The following is a 23,403-nucleotide window of genomic DNA, read 5'->3' on the forward strand; positions in this document are numbered from 1 at the left end:
GTCAGTACGGAAGCTGGTTCTCGTTACTGACTTGTGAAATTGTGTCAACAGTGTGTGATATTCTGAGAAGATTAAAGAAGTGTTCAGATTCAATTATTTGAAAGGTAAATATAACTGAATTATTTCACTAATGTCAATTGAATGTTAGTTGAGCTGAATTCCCGCAGAATCTTATTGCAAGTTCATTCACTGGAATATAGTACATTTAATATTTTATTATATAGGCCTACAGATACAAGAAAAGAAATGGATAATGAATCAGACGACGGTCAGTTTAGCGAGAACGAAATCCTATCTGTGCTATGTTCTGCATTCAAGACGGGAGAAACTTCTTTGAACATTAACAAAGGTATGGCATAAGAAGTATCACAGTTATTAAAGATTTATTTTTCTTCAGTTACGGAATCATAACAGCAAACTTAATTTAAGTAGCCTAATATAAATAATCATGAATGGGCCGCTAAAATAATTTGCGCTACATTCAGTGGTCCTAAGCTTGGTCCCTTCCATTTCCTCCGGTAGGAGGAAGATCTAAATTGATGATAATATTTACTACACATGTTTTTAATCAATTTATATCACATTTATGAACACTAGTAATCTCATCTTATTCGTAGGTGTACTGCCTGATAATTCAAATGCAAAAGAAAACCGTCCTTCTGAAAATGGGCTGCTGCAAATCAGGGATTGTCCGTGCAGTGTTACCGGTAAGGTTATGATCACATTATGCAGTCTGGTATGATTTAAAGCAACACTATTAAAATAATATCGCTAGAAATATGATAGGACAGAAACTGAAGACAATACCTCGTCAATGAAGGATCTACATTAAATTTCGGATGCGTCTTCAGATGTGTACGACCCCGAAGAATTTGTGAGTGCTACTTATTCTACATTTTTACATTCGTCAGAAAAAGGTAAAGAGAAGAATCTTCAAGCGTTTCATGGAAATTTGACAGAAAAGAGAAAAATAAGTTCAAAGCCACACAAGGTTAAGTGGAAGAAAATGAAAAATAGAAAACTTGGAATGGAAGAGGAAGCTTATCTTAGCTACAAGAGGTCGAAAGATGGCAAAGTGACACATGATACGGAAGGAGATGCAAGGAATTTGGGGCCAGAGTGTAGTTATAAAATGTGCCAAAATTCGAAAGTAAGAGGCTGTAATTTAATTTCACATCTTTCAGGCATTCTAGAAAACTATGACTTGGGGACAGAGGGCCGTTCACGTATCAAATCTTGTGAATTTCACTCCTACTAAAAGACCTGGCAGTACAAATTCTGAATCTAGAAGAAAGAGAACATTTGTCTACAATCTAAAAGTTGATGAGAAAAAAATTCAGGTTTGCAAAAAGATGTTTCTGTGTACATTGGGAATTAAAGAATGAACTGTGCGATATTGGTTAGCTAATAGTACTGATGGCGTCCCCTCAATAAAAAAAAGTCATGTTCTCGTGCAAAAGCACAGAAAAAAAAAGCATCAGTAGCCTGTCTAATTACCGTCACATTACTGTATGTAGAACCGATTGTGCCATAGTTTTTATGATAGTATTCCACACTAGGGTTACTCAAGGATTACTTTTTGTGATTTCAGCATAGCCCTATAATTATTTATTGTGTTTAACGAATATTGTGCCTGAAAAGTTATCATCATTATTATATTTTTATATCATTTTCTTTTCATTATTCGCAAGTCAGTCAAGTTCATTGTCAATAATAATAATAATAATAATAATAATAATAATAATAATATTATTAATTATTTTATTATAAAATTATACTTGTGAGCAACGTTTTAGTAACAATTCTACTTATCTATTCAAATACTTAGTGTGAAAATAAAGTACCTAGTAACAGGTTATTATTATTATTATTATTATTATTATTATTATTATTATTATTATTATTATAACAATAAACATTGAACTGTGTCTTCGTTTTTCCTTTCCCATAGTTTCAGCATTTGATTGACTAAGAATACAGCAATCATTGTCTGGAACGTAATCTAGTGCTGATTCAAGCTACAGCCTACCGACCTTGACCTCAAGTCAGATGGTAGGACAACAATTCAGATAACACATTGACATATACAAGAGCACGAATAATATTTCCAGAAAGCAGTTTTCACGCAAAGAAAACGCTTGTCAACATGTATCTTGAAGCTGCTAAAGTTGTCTCACAATACCGCGTAACTAACAAAATGTAGTCAACGGCAGAGTTCCAATACCGCGTAAGTGACATGGCCAAATGTCTACAGCCATGATCATCCATTTTCACTTAGTTATAAATTAGTTAAGCTATTTCATAGCCATACACCACTTTTCAAGACTATTCTGTTATTTTTATGGTTTTTATTCAGTTTTTTCCTTCTCCTGTAAAATTTACATTTTGTCAGTTACGCGGTATTGGTTCTTAAGCGACGATTTCCTTTTGCTCTCCTATCCTGGTTGTGACGAAATGTAAGAATATTGATGTATATTATTTCATTCCCGTTTTTTCAGTTCTCTCCACGTCAAGCGCCTGACTGATGTACGGACATCGTTGCTGGTTCGAGCCATACTAGCTCCAATGGTAAGCACATTACTAGAATCCCATAATAAGTGTGTTTGCAATATGTAATGTGAGACCAGGACTGGAAAGTTACGCGAAAAAGATTAATTTCTATACGACGCGTAAAAGGGGTAATTTATGTCATAAATGTAAAAAGAAAGTAATACATTTAAAACTTGCCGTAATACGTTGGACAAAGTGTTAAATTGTTACTCGAATTTCCAAGCTACCCGCGTGCAATACTTGCGAAAATTCATTCGAGCTTTTCATACAGTAGCGTGCAAATTAATCCGAACAACGTAATTACTTATGCGAAAACACTCAAACGGGATAAAAAAAAAAAAGGATCTAAGACATACCTCAGTAATCTATGTGGCCTCCCTTGTTCCTAATAACAGCTCTGAGACGATTTGGCATGGATTCCACTAATTTTCCACAAATATTCTTCATTTCTTCATCGCGAAACCATACACCAATGAGGGCAGAAATCATCTTCTCCTTTGTAGAACAATCCATTTTGTGCATTCTTCTTTTGCAAATTGACCACAAGTTCTCAATGGGGTTGATGTCGGGTGAGTTGCCTGGCCAGGGGAGTACCTTAATATTCTTCTTGTTGAAGAATTCTGTAGTTGTTCGAGAAGTATGGCATGGTGCCAGGTCTTGTTGGAACACACCTCTGCCATCCGGAAATGATTTTTGCAGCTGGGGTACGATTCTGGTTTCCAATAAGTGAATATATTTGTCAGAATTCATCATTCCCTTGATAGGTATTAATGCTCCAGGCCCTTAATGTGTAAAACAACCTCAAAACATTACTTTAGGGGGGTATTTGGGTGCTTGTTGGAGATGAGCTGCTGTTACTTTTTCGGATCCTTTCCGTACGTAAGAAACACGGTGGCCGTGGACCTTGAAATGAGACTCATCGGAAAAAAAGTACATTCTTCCAGTCATTCACTGTCCAGTGTTGATGTAATTTTGCCCATATTAAGCGTTTTTTGCACATAACAGGGGTTAGCAGTTGCTTCTTAATAGGCTTACGAGCCATTCGTCCAGCTTCCAAAAGCCTACGCCGCACTGTTGTGACGTGAATATTCGCCCCAGTGGTAGCCATTAACTCGCGGGTTAAGTCGACAGCAGTTAGTCTAGGATTTAATTTACTTTTCCTGACAATTAAACGATCATCTGCAGGTGAAGTCTTCCTTTTCCGGCCACAGTTTCCTTTTTTCTGGGGTGTAATGGATCCAGTCTTCCTGTATCGTTTTATGATCGAATTAACAGTAGCCAAACCGATGTGACATTCTGCAGCAATTTGCCTCTGTGTCATAGAAGAATGCTCTGCTAATGTTATAATTTTAGACCGTTTTCGTGGAGTTGTATCCATTTGTGAAGACGACAGAATGTACACAGGATTGCAGTATTAAGTCTTCAACACAACTGAAATGCTTATAAGTACAAAACGACAGGCAAAATGTCGCATATTATAAAAAAAAAGTAATGACAGACCTTCAACAATGGAATTACACGTACTACAGATGTCAATTAAAGCGGTATGAGCAGCTGTGAGGCCAACAATGACAGAAAATGTAAAAATATGTCGTGTTAGGATTAATTTGCACGCTACTATATTGTCTTCATTTCTTCTATCCTTTGAAACGACACGCCGACACTACACAGTGTGTGTTGCTTAAATATTCGCCGCACCGATACAGATCCCAGAGTTTATTAGTCATCAAAGGCTGTTGACGGTTCCCATCGGTAATTTTTATCTTTCATAATTTTTCCGAACTTCTTATACAGGGTGGAAGTGAAATAACCTTCCTGATTATAAGGGACGATATAGTACACTGAAACCTCTCCTTACGGACACCCCCAAGACACGGACACTCCTCATACTACTAGGTTCAAAAAGTTCCCGGAATTTTACTACCATTTTTCGTATTAATATATAACAAGGGATATTATACATTTGTTTTGTTGGTAACATTCATGATGTCATTTCCTTAAAGTTTGCTGATAATGGCAATTATTGGTTTTGAGTTGTAGGCAATTGTTTATCATAGTGTTTTGTTTGTTCGTCGCATTTTGTAATTATGTCCACAGAGCAAAGTACAAACATCAAGTTCTGTGTTTTGCTGGGGACATGATCAGTATGGCTGATGAAGATGGTGATTTCTTAAACAAAATGAAACTGGTGATACTTGTACGACCCAGTCCCTAAACGACAGTCATCTGAGTGGAAATCGAAAACATCTCCTCGGAAGCAAAAATTTCCTAGGGACACTTCCAAAGGCAAAGTTATTTTAAATGTTATGTTTTATTTAACGACGCTCGCAACTGCAGAGGTTATATCAGCATCGCCGGATGTGCCGGAATTTTGTCCCGCAGGAGTTCTTTCACATGCCAGTAAATCTACTGACATGAGCCTGTCGCATTTAAGCACACTTAAAGCAAAGTTATGTTGGAAGTTTTCTTCGACTCTCAGGGTCTCATGCACCATGAGTTCATTCCAGAAGGTCGTACTGTAACGAAAGAATTGTACGTAGAAACCCTCCGTCGCCTCTGGGACGCAGTGAGAAGGAAACGTCCAGAGAAGTGGGTAGAAAACAACTGGTTCCTTATGCATGACAATGCACCTGCTCATCGCGCAATTATTGTAAAGAAATTTCTTGCCAGGCACAACATAACTGCTTTGGATCACCCACCATACTCTCCTGATCTCTCACCACCTGATTACTTTCTGTTTCCCCGTCTGAAAAGTCATCTGAAAGGACGGAGATTCAATGCTGAAGAGGTTATCGCAAACGCGACGAGAGCACTAAGACGGGTTTCACAAAATGGCTTCCAGGCCTGCTTCCAGGAACTCTACACGCGTTGGCAAAAGTGTGTTGTTGCGGAAGGCAACTATTTTGAAGGAAATGCTGTAGAATAGTGTTTAAGGTACGTTGTTTCTATGATGCTAGCAAATTCCGGGAACTTTTTGAACCTAGTATGTATACGGACAGATTTTTATGTCCCAACTGAAATAATGATAAATTTAACTCTCGTTTACGGACACTTTCAGACACGGACACGGACAGCTGTTTCACAGTCCTAAAGCTTGCTTTACCACCTGACTGCGGACAGAACTTGGGTTTCAAGACCTGATGTGTTACAAAAATGGAAAATTTAGTTTTGAGAACTGTACAGAAATTCCTTAACATGAAACATTACATAAGGCTCTCGTAGGCTACCACTAGCCCTACCCCTTGTTAGCTGGAAGCGGGTGGATAAACAAAGTCATAAAATTTAACCTGTCTGGTAGGTCCAAGGTTTCCGCGATCGTGAAATTGTATTCGCCACATGATAGGGTTAGTAGGATTATTCTCTTCACTTCAATCAGTTGTTCTGTTTCAAGAGACATGGCACCTGAACGTAAAGGTTAAGTTGAAAACTGTAAATTACAGTATTGCATAACTGTAGACATAGAATAAAATTGCATGGCACAGTACTGTATTTTCCTTTTTCGATTTTATCTACTGTAGTTCAAAGTTGCAAACAATACTGTATGTAGAATTAAACTACAATAATAAATTTCACTTAAAGCGTGAAGGGATACATAGTGCATATTATAAATTTACTGTTAGATTGGAGAGCCTCCCTCCCAATAAAGGACACCTCCCAAATGCGGACAGATTGTCACGTCCCTTCGATGTCCGTAAATGAGAGGTTTCACTGTACACGTAAATGAATAGAAATCCTATATTACGTTTTGTGATTAAATGCACGGTTAATTAGAAAATAAAGTTTGAAGTTTCTGTAGTCCGGCAACATCGCCGCTAACACTCTCTTCTCGTGATACAGATGTAAGAGGTCAACAGACTCTGTGTGTCTCGCTAGGTCAGCTGTTCTCTGGCGCGACGTTGCAGCCTGCTCGCATCGTGCAGTGGCTTGAAGTGTAAGATTTTAAAAATTGAATTTACAGGAAAACCGCTCACGTTATTGAAATACAACAGAGGGATAAATTATTTATTCTTTATCCGTCTTACTAATAAAAACTCTATATACAGACGTTTAACTGTCTTATACTTACACAATGAGTAGCTCGTTTATACGTCGTGTGTAAATTCCTTACTAATAATCACTACATACGTCGTGTATAACAGTATAACTGTTACACAGCTACGTCATAGTTTCGTCATTACTTCGTTACGAAAGGTAATAGAATATCTGAGTTTCTCTATTGCATCCGGTAGAGCGCTCTAGTGTGCCGTGTTAAGTATCGATAGTACAACTGGCTCTGATCGATTACCACACTATATTTTGGTCAAAGAGTACAAGCTGAAGCAATATAGCCAAACTCTAATTATACTGACTTAGCACCTTATTCTCAAACACCCTTAACCTATGTTCCTGTCTCAAAGTGGGAGTCCAAGTTTCACAACCATACAGAACAACCGGCAATATAACTGAATAATTTCAAGGGAAAAATTGTTCCGGGGCCGGGTATCGATCCCGGGACCTCTGGTTGAACGTACCAGCGCTCTACCACTGAGCTACCCGGGAACTCCACCCGACACCGTCCCAACTTCTCCCTTTATATCCACACAACTCGCGTGGGCTGACGAAACGCCAGAGACCCACATCGAGTGCACACAATCTCTGTGTGACTTGGAATTGTGGTTTTCTGTTAACGTACACAGTAACGTATATATTATGCAAATCTAGTCTTTCAGGTGAAGCTCCCTGTAAAGCAGATTTGAATAATTTCAAGGCAAAAATTGTTCCGGGGCCGGGTTGAACGTACCAGCGCTCTACCACAGGAAACCACAATTCCAAGTCACACAGAGATTGTGTGCACTCGTTGTGGGTCTCTGGAGTTTCGTCAGCCCACGAGAGTTGTGTGGATATAAAGGGAGAAGTTGGGACGGTGGAGTTCCCGGGTAGCTCAGTGGTAGAGCGCTGGTAAGTTCAACCCGGCCCCGGAACAATTTTTCCCTTGAAATTATTCAAATCTGCTTTACAGGGAGCTTCACCTGAAAGACTAGATTTGCGGTAATATAACTGTTTTATAAATTCTAACTTTCAGATTTTTTGACAGCAGACTGGATGATAAAAGCTTCTCAACCGAATAATAACAGGCATTTCCCATATTTATTCTGTGTTTAATTTTTTTTTTTACCTTGGGGATTAATTGAAGTGAATTTTTATGGCGGGCAGAGTAACTATCTCATGCCCCCATGTTTTAAATTGCTTCCAGTGCACTTCATTAGAACCAGGTACCCAGCTTCGAAGCCGTTAGCCCTGTGAACTTACAGTATAATTATTTTCCCCTATTATCATAATACAGGTTTGTCATCTAAGAAATTAGCAAGTTCTTTGTGATAGTAGAAGAGAAAGAGTGGGGGAAGGGAAGTGGTGCGTGGCCCATTTCTTTTAGGGCTCATACCGACATTTGTCTTATTACTCAAGGGAAACCACGGAAAAACCTTGAGCAGGATGAGGTGTCGTGCTGACGACAAGCCAATTGGTTACAATGGGGTCATGAATATGTTGTGGTCTGTGTTTAATTTCCTCCCGAGTATCATTTATATTTGTTACTGTTGCTCCCAGGTATTTGAATCTTTCCACTTCTTCAAAGGATAAATTTCCAATTTTTATATTTCCATTTCGTACAATATTCTCGTCTGAAAGGATCCTTACTTACTTACTGGCTTTTAAGGAACCCGTAGGTTCATTGCCGCCCTCACATAAGCCCGCCATTGGTCCCTATCCTGAGCAAGATTAATCCAGTCTCTACCATCATACCCCACCTCCCTCAAATCCATTTTAATATTATCTTCCCATCTACGTCTCGGCCTCCCCAAAGGTCTTTTTCCCTCCGGCCTCCCAACTAACACTCTATATGCATTTCTGGATTCGCCCATACGTGCTACATGTCCTGCCCATCTCAAACGTCTGGATTTTATGTTCCTAATCATGTCAGGTGAAGTATACAATGCGTGCAGCTCTGCGTTGTGTAACTTTCTCCATTCTCCTGTAACTTCATCCCTCTTAGCCCCAAATATTTTCCTAAGAACCTTATTCTCAAACACCCTTAATCTCTGTTCCTCTCTCAAAGTAAGACTCCAAGTTTCACAACCATACAGAACAACCGGTAATATAACTGTTTTATAAATTCTAACTTTCAGACTTTTTGACAGAAGACTAGATGACAAATGCTTCTCAACCGAATAATAACAGGCATTTCCCATATTTATTCTGCGTTTAATTTCCTCCCGAGTGTCATAATAGTAATAATAATAATAATAATAATAAATAATAATAATAATAATAATAATAATAATAATAATAATAATAATAATAATAATAATAATTACTTACTTACAAATGGCTTTTAAGGAACCCGAAGGTTCATTGCCGCCCTCACATAAGCTCGCCAGCGGTCCCTATCCTGTGCAAGATTAATCCAGTCTCTATCATCATACCCCACCTCCCTCAAAACCATTTTAATATTATCTTCCCATCTACGTCTCGGCCTCCCCAAAGGTCTTTTTCCCTCCGGCCTCCCAACTAACACTCTGTATGCATTTCTGGATTCGCCCATACGTGCTGCATGTCCTGCCCATCTCAAACGTCTGGATTTTATGTTCCTAATTATGTCAGGTGAAGTATACAATGCGTGCAACTCTGCGTTGTGTAACTTTCTCCATTCTCCTGTAACTTCATCCCTCTTAGCCCCAAATATTTTCCTAAGAACCTTATTCTCAAACACCCTTAGGCTAGTATTCATAGTCGACACTTTCGAGTAAAGTGTCCTTTGGAAGACGCAAAGTATCACTTTTCCGTTGCACAGTCGACACTTTGGTGCAAAGGAACACTTTGGATGAAAGTGTAGTTCCGACCACACTTTGAGCCGAAAGTGACACTTTGTAGAAAAATGGCGGACGTCTTGGAAGTTGTCGATTATTAGAATGTGCGGAAGAGATGCACAATGTACAAAAGCGCTACATTAGAGATAGGCCTAAAGACAATCCCGCGGAATTTTATAATGATATAGAATTAAAAAAACCGGTTCCAATCTGATAAAGAAACTTATTGAGATTGCTAATCTTTTCCATGACTGGTTGACAAAAACGAATAATAGACGTTTGCCAGTGCCTCCAATAATACAGTTATTGACTGCATTAAAATTCTATGCTACAGATATGTACCATACATTAATATATATAATATTATAGTTCAGATATTTCTGTAGTAACATTCGTATATTTATAACCTCAATTCGATGAAGTGATATGTAGGTAGATATGTCCACATAACCTACTTTTTATTATTGAAACGAATTTTTTAACTTAAATAATATTAAACTAACTTCAATCTAATGTAGGCATAACTATCTTAAATTGGCATTGAGAGACCTCACGTGCCTGCCTTCTAAGCAGATTCCATAATTATATTGGGTTTAAAATGATTTTGATTTTTGTTGACTACCTGTATTTTGAAATAACATTTATCTTGATGTTGATATAATCATTACTGTTTTGATACCGGTAATATATATTTTCACGCCGGTAAGCAATACATCTACTGTCTCTAGTTCATGTGCAGTCATAACCTCACCATGAAAAGAAATCTCATACTATTAGGCCTATTTTGTTATGCATTGTAGAAACATTTGGCATTCAAAATATCCCTGAAGAGCAGGCAATAATGGAAACGAGAGAGAGAGAGAGAGAGAGAGAGAGAGAGAGAGAGAGAGAGAGAGAAAGAAAGAGAAAAAAAATAATAATAATGGCAGTAGTAATGTGGTTATTTCATTCTTTTTTTACTTCTATTCACTATTCACGAAAAAGACAAAAATGAAAATAAAGGAACTAACACGATATATCAATGAAGGAGAAACGTATAAAACCTAACTTAATGATATAAATTTAATTATATATATATGCACAAAACTTAACCTACTCAATCCAACTTAACCTAACTATATAAACTAATAGAAGATATGTACAAAATCAAACCGAACTATATAAATCAGTGGAACGGTTACATACAAAATTAAACTTGGCGGCATATATCAATGAAAAAGATATGTACAGAACCTAATCTAACTATATAAATTAATGGATCAGTTATGTACTGTACAAAACCTAACCTAATTTCACCAGCAGTATCACTAACTATTTAATAAAATGTTATATATCTGAACTGTCTGAAATAATCTAAACTATCGGCAACAAAAGCTAGAAACTGAAATAAAACAACTTTAAATATATATTTTCTTCCTCACGCAATCAATTAGGTTCCCAATTCAAATCACAAGCATTATAATTTGTAGGTTATACGTCATTAATTTGTTATTGTTTGTTCACTTGTTTTGAAAGGCATTGTGGGACTTCTATTACCAACCAAATTGTAACTCTACACTTTGCTAGCGCAAAGTGATACTTTGTAAAGTGTACTTCTTCAATCGTCTATGAATACCACTAATATGAAAGAGCCACTTTCATCAAAAGCGTCACTTTGCAAAGTGGTGATATAAAGTGTCGACTATGAATACCACCCTTTACCTCTGTTCCTCTCTCAAAGTAAGACTCCAAGTTTCACAACCATACAGAACAACCGGTAATATAACTGTTTTATAAATTCTAACTTTCAGAATTTTTGAAAGAAGACTAGATGACAAAAGCTTCTCAACCGAATAATAACAGGCATTTCCCATATTTATTCTGCGTTTAATTTCCTCCCGAGTGTCATAATAGTAATAATAATAATAATAATAATAATAATAATAATAATAATAATAATAATAATTACTTACTTACAAATGGCTTTTAAGGAACCCGAAGGTTCATTGCCGCCCTCACATAAGCCCTGTGCAAGATTAATCCAGTCTCTATCATCATACCCCAGCTCCCTCAAATCCATTTTAATATTATCTTCCCATCTACGTCTCGGCCTCCCCAAAGGTCTTTTTCCCTCCGGCCTCCCAACTAACACTCTATATACATTTCTCCAATCGCCCATACGTGCTACATGTCCTGCCCATCTCAAACGTCTGGATTTTATGTTCCTAATTATGTCAGGTGAAGAATACAATGCGTGCAGCTCTGCGTTGTGTAACTTTCTCCATTCTCCTGTAACTTCATCCCTCTTAGCCCCAAATATTTTCCTAAAAACCTTATTCTCAAACACCCTTAATCTCTGTTCCTCTCTCAAAGTGAGAGTCCAAGTTTCACAACCATACAGAACAACCGGTAATATGACTGTTTTATAAATTCTAACTTTCAGATTTTTTGACAGCAGACTGGATGATAAGAGCTTCTCAACCGAATAATAACAGGCATTTCCCATAATTATTCTGCGTTTATTTTCCTCCCGAGTGTCATAATAGTAATAATAATAATAATAATAATAATAATAATAATAATAATAATAATAATAATAATAATAATAATTTCTGCAGATAAGAAGTTACTAAGAAAATAAGTCAGAAGTGAATAGACTCGAATAACCCCGAAGTGGTTATAACCCTAGAGTTGGGCCAGACATTGTGACTCGCCGGTGGGACAGCCTTGATTTGCGGTTGCTTGCATCCCGTTGACAGACGTTATCAAGATTAAAACCCCTGACTCGCATCACTAATGGGCATGGTGCAGTATTTACGGCCTGCGTCAGAGCGTGTGCCGTCTGTAAATAAATGCATATGGGTTCGGGTTTTAACTCTCCTCCAGATTTGGGTTTAAATGTGCACCACGGCCTCCTGCCGGCGCCGTCGGGCGTCTGGCGCATGGGGCGTCCCGACGCGTGGTCATGGGCGGCACTTATCGAGCAGACAGGAGAGAGAGGGGCGAAGACCCACCGCGCCTGTGCCCTCTTGTACTACCCGTCCCGAGAACATGGGGTTCATGAAACTCACAGACCAGCTTCCGTCGATAGAAAACTGTATGACAATTTTTACGGAAGGAAAGTTGCCTACATGGGTTCGATCTTCTAGGTCCGTTGCACTCATTTAGGAATAATAATACTTACTTATTTATGGCTTTTAAGGAACCCGGAGGTTCATTGTCGCCCTCATATAAGCCCGCCATTGGTCCCTATCTTGAGCAACATTAATTTAGTCTCTATCATCATATCCCACCTCCCTCAAATCCATTTTAATATTATCTTCGTATCTACGTCTCGGCCTCCCTAAAGGTGTTTTTTCCCTCCGGCCTCCCAACTAACACTCTATATGCATTTCTGGATTCGCCCATACGTGCTACATGCCCTGCCCATCTCAAACGTCTGGATTTAATGTTCCTAATTATGTCAGGTGAAGAATACAATGCGTGCAGCTCTGTGTTGTGTAACTTTCTCCATTCTCCTGTAACTTCATCCCTCTTAGCCCCAAATATTTTCCTAAGAACCTTATTCTCAAAATAATATAATATAATATAATATAATATAATATAATATAATATAATATAATATAATATAATATAATATAATATAATATAATATAATATACTTACTTAATTACTGGCTTTTAAGGAACCCGGAGGTTCATTGCCGCCCTCACATAAGCCCGCCATCGGTCCCTATCCTGAGCAAGATTAATCCAGTCTCTACCATCATATCCCACCTCCCTCAAATTAATTTTATTATCCTCCCAACTACGTCTCGACCTCCCCAAAGCTCTTTTTCTTTTCGGCCTCCCAACTAACACACTATTGATTTTAATTTCATAAACCTATTGATTTTCCATCTCAAAATTTGTTTTTAGACTTTAATGTACTTAACCTAAGACAAATTTATTATATTGTATTAATAAGATTCATAGATGAAAATCGAAATAATTTTGAATTGTATTCTCATAGTTATGAAACAAAAAGGTATGAATTCTTGAAGATTGTTTGAACCAAAATGCAACACCGTTACAGTATTTGATCATAGTAGTAATTTAGGCCCAAGAATATATAACAAATTTATATTTAAATATCCTAATCTTGTCAATTCTAATAGTTGTAGTATTAAATTTAAAAAGTTATGTATGGATTTTATAAGTAATGAAAAGTTGTAAATTTAAATTTATATACTATAATTGCACATAAGACACATTGTATTGCATAATTATTAATTTCAATTAAGGAATCCGTCCCTGAGCACGAGTTCTACTCTTTCAGGGGCGAGCTAAAGTTTTTCTGCATATATTATATTTTGTTACAATTATTAGCAAAATAATAAATAAATAAATAAATAAATGAATGAATGAATGAATGAATGAATGGATGGATGAATGGATGGATGAATGAATGAATGAATAAATAAATATGTATTTCTAGATTCCCCCATACGTGCTACATGCCCTGCCCATAACGTCTGGATTTAATGTTCCTAATTATGTCAGGTGAAGAATACAATGCGTGCAGTTCTGTGTTGTGTAACTTTCTCCATTCTCCTGTAACTTCAGCCCTCTTAGCCCCAAATATTTTCCTAAGAATCTTATTCACAAACACCCTTAACCTCTGTTCCTCTCTCAAAGTGAGAGTCCAAGTTTCACAACCATACAGAAAAACCGGTAATATAACTGTTTTATAAATTTCAACTTTCAGCTTTTTTTGAGAGCAGACTGGATGACAAAAGCTTCTCAACCGAATAATAACAGGCATTTCTCATATTTATTTTGCGTTTAATTTCCACCCGAGTGTCATTTATATTTCTTACTGTTGCTGCAAGATAGTTGATCTTTTCCACCTTTTCAAAGTATAAATTTCCAATTTTTATAATTATGTTTCGTACTGTGTTCTGGTTATTAGACATAATCATATACTTTGTCTGTTCGGGATTTACTTCCAGACCTATCTCTTTACTTGCTTTCAGTAAAATTCCCTTGTTTCCCCTAATAGTTTGTGGATTTTCTCCTAACATATTCACGTCATCCGCATAGACAAGGACGTGATGTAATACGTTCAATCATTTTCAACACCTGAAACATATTTTAATACTGAAGGAATTTTAAATTCTATTGGCAGTTGAAATGGGATTAGTTCAACGCAGAGGTTGAAGGTTGAACGATGACCTAATAATTAAGACAGGTCTTAGAGAACATGGGAAATATTATGACTACGAAGTTTCCACATTATTTCTAAATAAAATTGCCACAATTACAGAACAGTTCCACCTAATTGGATGGAGATGACATTATCCTGAATGGAGAGGATGATTATGTAATCTTATTTAAAAATCTAGCCGTTTTGGTGATAAATTTGTCGTTAAGTCATATTTAGTAACAACTAGCAGATTTTTTTTTGGAGTTGACAATACTGTTGATAGGTAAGTGACATTTCTTTCTCTTGTGTTTAATTGTTTTATTTATTAATTTTTTATTGGGTCATTTTACGACGCTCTATCAACATCGAGGTTATTTAGCGTCTGGATGAAATGAAGGTGATAATGTCGGTGAAATGAGTCCGGGGTTCAGCACCGAAAGTTACCCAGCATTTGCTCGTATTGGGTTGAGGGAAAACCCCGGAAAAAACCTCAACCAGGTAACTTGCCCCGACCGGGATTCGAACCCGGGCCACCTGGTTTCGCGGCCAGACGCGCTGACCGTTGCTCCACAGGTGTGGACTCTTGCGTTTAATACTGGGAAAAATAAATAGCTTTTGTTCACTTACACTGTGAGTTTAAAATATGCCGCACCCTGAATATTCTTACCAGATGAATGGAATACTTCATAGGGAATTCCATCTCTAATAGGAAATTCCATCTTCAGACTTGATGTAACTCTGCACAGATTGAATAGTCCTAACGAGAGACTTATCATGGAATTTCCCGGTCTGCAAATCAACCTGCATCTTACATCTTGACAATATGAAGATGAAGAATGCTGTAGTGGACCCAAGAATTATAAAGGCCTCAGCGAGGCTTTCTTAACCCTAGAATACTAGCAGAGTTTATTCATAACCCCATTGAAATTAGAAATGTGCGCCATTTATTTTTGTTATTGATTTGGCAGCTTTGACATTTGATGTATTCGGGATCCGGATCATTCGTCATAAGTGATTCGTCACACATTACATTTTAGTCACCGGAAGGTTTTTCACAGATTACACTTTTGTCACCGGACGATGTCACATGCTAATTTTTTGTTAGTTTCTAGTCCAGTTGACTTTGTTGTTTAAATAGGGTAAAAATAACTAACGTTTCCATGGTTACTTGCTGAAAATGTTAGAATGTAAGAACTTTCTTGTGTTAAATTTTAACGTACCTTGTTAACATGTTTCGACCTATTTTGGGTCATCTTCAGAAATGGTCGTTGTTGGTCTTGGCGCCTCTTGGTTCCTGTGAGGATGCGTTCGTAGTGTAGAGTCAAAGAGTGTATGTGTTTTGAAATTGAGTTGTGTGTTGAGAATATCGTTGGAGTCGAAACATGTTAACAAGGTAGGTTAAAATTTAACACAAGAAAGTTCTTATCATACATATTCCGAAGTGATACATTGTTAAAAGTTGTGTAATCAAGATGTATAAAAATTTTAGTAATATGTATTTGGCAATGAAGAGTGAAATTATATGAACTGTACAATGTTTTAATATTACTTAGCAATGGAGGGTAAAATTAGATTCACTTCAACCAAAATTGCGGGTATGAAGTTCATATACAGAAGTTTAATGTATTATACGAAACATAGGATGCCAAAAAAGGTCATCGAATGGCATTGTGACGAACGTGCGGAATGTAAATCAACGCTGGTATCTACTCTCGATAGGAAGTCCATTGTTAAACAGCCTATTGAACATTCCCTCTTCCGTCACATTGAGCACAACCTATGAACAAGTGTTCAGATCTCAGAAAGTATGTGTTGTAGGCCCCAAGTTTATTAGATTTTTTTTCTTGTGTTGATGCATACTAGCACTTCCTAAAATACTAGATACTTTCTTAACATCCAGTGTATATATATATATATATATATATATATATATATATATATATATTATATATATAAATATATTGTATATATAATTTGAACTGGTAATGGAAATTACGGGAAAACGGCTGGACGGATTTTAATACATGACCTCTCATTTTGAAGATTGGAACTCAAAGATTTTCAGAAAAATAGTAGTTATCAGTGAAATGTCAATTTTTAAACATAATTTTCCTATTTTCCAAAATCCATCTGTCGTCAGTTTTGAGAACTAGCTAATAGCATTCACGGCCGACTTGATATTCCCTTCGCTTTTTTCTAAAGGAGAAGCGAAGCGAGCATCAAGTCCTCCGTGTTACACTTCAGAATAAAACAAAACACATACTACAGTAAACAATATTACACGAAGGCCATGATCTGGAAGAATGCTGACATATTTAGAGCTCAAATTAAATTAGTTATTAAAAGCTTAACTTACTAAAAAATAATTTACAGGCTCGATTCTGTGGTGTGTAATTTTCTGGATACAGCTGTGTATTGGATATTAAAAACTACAAAACTTGAGGTGGTTTGATGACATTATTACCATTATAAATGAAATATTATTATAGTTAATGCCATGATGTGACTATTTTTCATTAATTATACCTATTAATGCTATAACGATGATATGAAAGTGAAACGTTTTGGGGTTATTTAAGTAGATGTAGAGAATAACTTAAGGGGACACTCAACTATATTTTGGAACTTTTTTCCTATTTGACCAATTTTTTTCAAATTTGGAGAAAAAATTTAATATACACATGGAAAGTAACGAGCAAAATCTCAGCTCATTAGATCCAATACTTTTCAAAATAAAAAAAATATTTCAATTTTTAATCAATCATTAATTGAAATATCACTTTTAACTATCATTTTTTATTTTTTGGCTTTGTGCATTTGACTGTGACTTCTCAATGAATAGGGGAAGAATTCTGCATATTGATTTAGTTCTGTCACGTAAATTAGTGTAGAAATTTAATTTTTCATTTCTATGACACTTTTTCTGCAATTTTTAAGTTGAGTGTCCCCTTAAATTAGATTTTGATTTCTATATTTTACTGAGTGGCGGCTATATGATATATATAGTATATGTTACTGAAAGCTATAAAACTTACGTAAGATAATATTATTAAAAATCAATTATTTTTATAGTTAATCAAGTGGGGTTGGGTCTTTTTCATATACTTAATGGCGGTGTGGTGTAGATATTTATATGCGTGGTTCTCTTCAGTATTGGCTCGAGAGAGAGTATCTTTCATTATTATGGAAGCAAATAACTTTCAGAATGTCTGGTATTCTTCATTGAAAATAAATCTGAAAAATGTTTATTTGAACGTCTAATGAACTTAATTTGCTGCATTTGCTGCACAAGCCACTGGTATATATATATATATTTTTTTCTTCACAAAATTAAAGCCAATGATGTGTTTTTGCAGTAATAGGGGACTTTTCGTGTTAGTATACACACGAATTTAAAGTTAAGAGAATGCTTTCTGAATATTAAGTGTATCATACATTTCAAAATATATAGATGACATGAGCAAAACATATTTGCAGGAACTAATAATTACCAATAAATTGCAAATTATTGTTAATGCGGTAATAAGAAATAAGAATATATGTTTTAATCACAGTAAAATTGACGTCAAATGGTGATACTGTGATTTAAATTTTAAATCCCGGTTACAGATGTCAGAGAAGTATTTAAATTTCTGCGCCTAAAGGTTAAAAGTCACTGGCAGGAAAGATCATATAGCATTTATACAGACAACACAACAAAAATGAACAGAAAGTCACGGTTTGACTACAAAACAAACAAATAATAAAATTAGATTTTCACAGCTGTCGATTAGACCACGTCTACACAAATATTGGAATAGTGCAGAAAGGGCTTCAGTCCATTAGACCTAATTTTGAGAAAAAAAAAAAAAAATCTGTACACTGAATTCTTTTCTGCATAGAACTGACGCTTCAGTTTCTATCTTTCCAAGCATTGAACTGAATACCTTTCTGCACAGGTCGATGGAGCCACCCATAAAGATATGATTTCCATCGATATCTCGTTTTTTCAAAACTTGTGACTGAAGCTCTTTCTGCATGGGGCGATTCAGTTACTTATGGTATTAGTTCGTAAAGATTCTCTTTTTGGTAGTCTACGAGTGTCATGTTTGTGAAACGAGGCGAAGTCGAGTTTTCACAAACACACGAAGGCCGAAAAGATAACTTTACGAATGTGTATCATACAATGTCTTTCTATGGTAGCACAAATTCTCCTACATTGTAGAAATACGTCGCCTCTGGAATTCGTTATCTAAAGACGTCAGGGACTGTCGGACTTATCACAATTCAAAATTCAGTTCTAAAATTTTGTCTTATTTCATGGTGTTTAGGCACTGCTAGAAGTGTTGTTTTGTGTTTTTTATTATACTCATAGATTAAAATTGCAAGTTTCTTCTTTATGTTCATTAATTAATTAGGATATAATTTATTATGACACTTCATAACTCATATTAGGTTCACGTGACTGTAACCTTTGTATATTTTTGTGTGGCTTTCTATTATTTTATTTCTATTATTGTATTTGTATTTCTGGTGATGTGGAAGAGAAGGCCTGATGGTCTTAACTACACCAGAATAAATAAATATTGCTAAAAATTACATTAAATATTTCAAGTTGAAGAGGTTACGAGATCACGATGTCATGGCTGTTTAAACTCAGAACCATTAAGAAGTAAGTATCCATGTAATTACAGCTTGTTTTATTCATGATCACGATTTCATGGCTGTCTAAACAGGCCATAATCAACAAAGTTGTTAGAAAAAGTTGAATACTACATCTTACTACAATGAGTACTACAGATGTAACTGCAGAATAATAATAATAATAATAATAATAATAATAATAATAATAATAATAATAATAATAATAATGTTTATTATTTCAAGAAAAAATTACATACATTAACAAAGATTTTACAATACTATTGTAATACTCCTATATGAATATGCTTCAAAATTCAAAATTGCATATCAATCTCGTATTGAAATACATATTACAAATTGTTGTATAAATAAAATTGTTTAGTAGGAATTGATTTTAAATTATTCATATATATATATATATAGTCCACACCTGTGGAGTAACGGTCAGCACGTCTGGCTGCGAAATCAGGTGGCCCGGGTTCGAATCCCGGTCGGGGCAAGTTACCTGGTTGATGTTTTTTCCGGGGTTTTCCCTCAACCCGATACGAGCAAATGCTGGGTAACTTTCGGTGCTGGACCCCGGACTCATTTCACCGGCATTATCACCTTCATATCATTCAGACGCTAAATAACCTAGATGTTGATACAGCGTCGTAAAATAACCTAATAAAATAAATAAATAAAATACAAAATTATTCATATACTTTTCTTTTACAACATTAATAAGAATACTACACGAAAACAGTGAAACTGCAGTTTATATGGTATTCCACAGCCTTCCTTATTATCCATGGATGCTGTCATTGTTACATTCGATATATACGGCCAGTTACGTTTCATATTGTGTTAACAAAAATGTTTCAATTTTATTATAAATAGAAATATAAAATTTTATTGTAAATACAGCTACAGAACTGAAAATTGAATCTAATTGAAACATTTAAATACACATTTCTCCTTTGCATGAAATAAAAACTCTTTAGAAAATTCAGGCCAGTTCTGAATTTATAATGCAATGCCTTCTGGGTATCTCCATTTATATTGTTTCCTAATCGAACACGATAATATTTCAAATCGATAGCGACTTCGACTCGGCATTTCATTTGCAGCTTAGTGTACTACACGGAGAAATGCTTGGACAAAACCAATTCTAGCAAATAAAAGCCCTAGGTGGCTTCATAAACCCACGGACAATAATCTTAACAGTCAGATTTTTGGTCAGAAATCAACTTGAAACAATACTGTAATACAGGAATGTCAATTGATGCCCACAGGAGCAAGCGCGCGCTTTAGAGCTCAGGAGAGCCTGAGCGCTTTACAGCGGAAAGGAAAGAGACAGACGAAAGAGGTGGTATATGCCGCTTGGTCGAGCTATATTCAGGGATGTCCAGCACTGATTCAATAGACAAAGGGAAGAGAACTTATTAAAACTGTATCCATGTTAATTTTTAGATTTGCCTGAGAAGTATAAGTGCATTATAGGAATGTAAGCTTTAATTTTAATGCTCATTTTTCACAAGTTTGATTTTTGTATTCAAAAGAAATATTTTCTCAACTTTTCGTATAGAAAAGTGAAAGACTTTTAGTAGTCTTACAGAATGTTTTCGTAAATCTAATATACCGTATATACGTATTACTGAAGATAGTGTATTGAAAATTTTGAAAATATTCGCATGGAAATTGTTTGTAAGGAAATGAATTAACAAAGCAACTACTGTTACATCATAAGCAAAATATACGTGCCCATGTATTGTAAAAATGTCAGCTCTACAGCTTCAGCAGATTTCGAGAAAATAATTTAATATTCTGATGATAGGAAGTTGCTCACAAATATCACGTTAAATGCATAATGCGATAAGAGTTTTGTTATGTAATATTAGTTACACTTAAAACAGATACAGTACCTAGGTAACTTTGCTTTGTACTGTAATATTGTTTTGATTAGTTTATTTATTACTTTTGTAAGACTAAAGATACCATCAATATAAATTCAAACTCATCATGTCATACTCAATCTCTTTCTTTGGAATATCACTTTCTTTATGAATGATGTGTTTCATCCACTTAATACAGTATAATATTATACTACTATGGAATTTAAGTGAATATTCCTTCTTAACTCTCTATTATGTTATTAAGATTTAAAACACAAGTGCAATATTAAGAAATCAGTGTTAGTACTTTTGTTTTACAGACAATATAATAATAATAATAATAATAATAATAATAATAATAATAATAATAATAATAATAATAATAATAATGATTTATTTTAGCTGGCAGAGTTATATAGATAATATTAAACAGAAAGAAGCCATATAAAAATAACGACATAAAATTTCACGTTCCGTTTGAAGTTTGTGCACCACTGTTTTCTTAATCCAACAGGCTGCTTATTCATATACACAACCCTTCCTCTTTCCATACTTAGCGCTTGATGCCCGCTCACGACGTCAAGGTCAGAAAAATGCACTTGTTTTGACATCACCGACATATTGAGTTTTCTTTTCTCCTCTTCTTCGAGTTCCCGTTGATATTCTCGTAAATATTTTACATTCAACTCCAATAGCTTGTTCCACCTGCACACGCATTGCTTTCTCGCTATGCACTACAAAGGAGAGAATTAACCCCTAGACACTCTCCTGCGACCTGCAGGATATACAATGTGAGGAAGACGGGCTTTATAAAGCCTTCACGTCTCCTCTACAAGCATCCGAGGCATAATGTTTGTTCCCGAAGCACAATATTACCTTAACATCCACGAGTTTACGATTCAACTACTTGAAAGTTTCTTAGGCGGTTGACGCAAAGTTTCGAGGCGCCCCCCCCACCCCCCAAGTTGTACCGCAGTAACCGCCACGGTGCTCTGGTCAAGGAACTGGCTGCATCCAAGTTAAATGGGCTCTAATCTGTCTGCTAATAGGCAGCAAGCCAAATTTGAGAACAAGCAAGAAAGTTATGTCACACAAATCTTCAAGGAGGAAGGTGAATTTCTCAAAGTCCTAGATGTAAAGGAAAATCTGGTTTCTCGTTTATCTCTAGCAATTTGTGTATCCCGCGTCCTTGAATTCCCACTGTCGCAATAACGCAAATCTAGCTGGAAAAAAAAATTCATAATTTCTCGCATTCCAAGGATTGTTATGAAACTTTGTACAGACCTTATAGATAGTACATATTCTTTCGGTTTTACTAATAAACCGTGTATATGCAAATCTAGTCTTTCAGGTGAAGCTCCCTGTAAAGCAGATTTGAATAATTTCAAGGGAAAAATTGTTCCGGGTATCGATCCCGGGGCCTCTGGTTGAACGTACTAGCGCTCTACCACTGAGCTACCCGGGGACACCGTCTCAACTTTTCCCTTTATACCCACACAACTCGCGTGGGCTGACGAAAGGCCAGAGACCCACAACGAGTGCACACAATCTCTGTGTGACTTGGAATTGTGGTTTTTTGTTAACGTACACAGTGACGTATATATTATGCAAATCTAGTCTTTCAGGTGAAGCTCCCTGTAAAGCAGATTTGAATAATTTCAAGGGAAAAATTGTTCCGGGTATCGATCCCGGGGCCTCTGGTTGAACGTACCAGCGCTCTACCACTGAGCTATCCGGGAACTCCACCCGACACCGTCTCAACTTTTCCCTTTATATCCACACAACTCGCGTGGGCTGACGAAACGCCAGAAACCCACAACGAGTGCACACAATCTCTGTGTGACTTTGAATTGTGGTTTTCTGTTAACGTACACAGTGACGTATATATTATGCAAACCTAGTCTTTCAGGTGAAGCTCCCTGTAAAGCAGATTTGAATAATTTCAAGGGAAAAATTGTTCCGGGGCCGGGTATCGATCCCGGGGCCTCTGGTTGAACGTACCAGCGCTCTACCACTGAGCTACCCGGGGACACCGTCTCAACTTTTCCCTTTATACCCACACAACTCGCGTGGGCTGACGAAAGGCCAGAGACCCACAACGAGTGCACACAATCTCTGTGTGACTTGGAATTGTGGTTTTTTGTTAACGTACACAGTGACGTATATATTATGCAAATCTAGTCTTTCAGGTGAAGCTCCCTGTAAAGCAGATTTGAATAATTTCAAGGGAAAAATTGTTCCGGGTATCGATCCCGGGGCCTCTGGTTGAACGTACCAGCCCTCTACCACTGAGCTACCCGGGAACTCCACCCGACACCGTCTCAACTTTTCCCTTTATATCCACACAA

The 23,403-nt window shown here is 36.3% G+C and overlaps 1 long non-coding RNA gene across 1 annotated transcript in view; it reads left to right on the forward strand.

Moving 5' to 3' along the window:
- The window catches only part of LOC138697169 (uncharacterized), a 47,452-nt gene that overhangs the window by 5,490 nt on the left and 18,559 nt on the right, over positions 1-23,403 (forward strand). Inside the window, exon 2 of the long non-coding RNA XR_011331552.1 lies at positions 2,499-2,568. This is a non-coding gene — a long non-coding RNA (uncharacterized lncRNA). The remainder of the gene's footprint in view (positions 1-2,498; positions 2,569-23,403) is intronic.

Source organism: Periplaneta americana, chromosome 3 (genome assembly GCF_040183065.1).
Source record: "Periplaneta americana isolate PAMFEO1 chromosome 3, P.americana_PAMFEO1_priV1, whole genome shotgun sequence".
NCBI lineage: Eukaryota > Metazoa > Arthropoda > Insecta > Blattodea > Blattidae > Periplaneta > Periplaneta americana.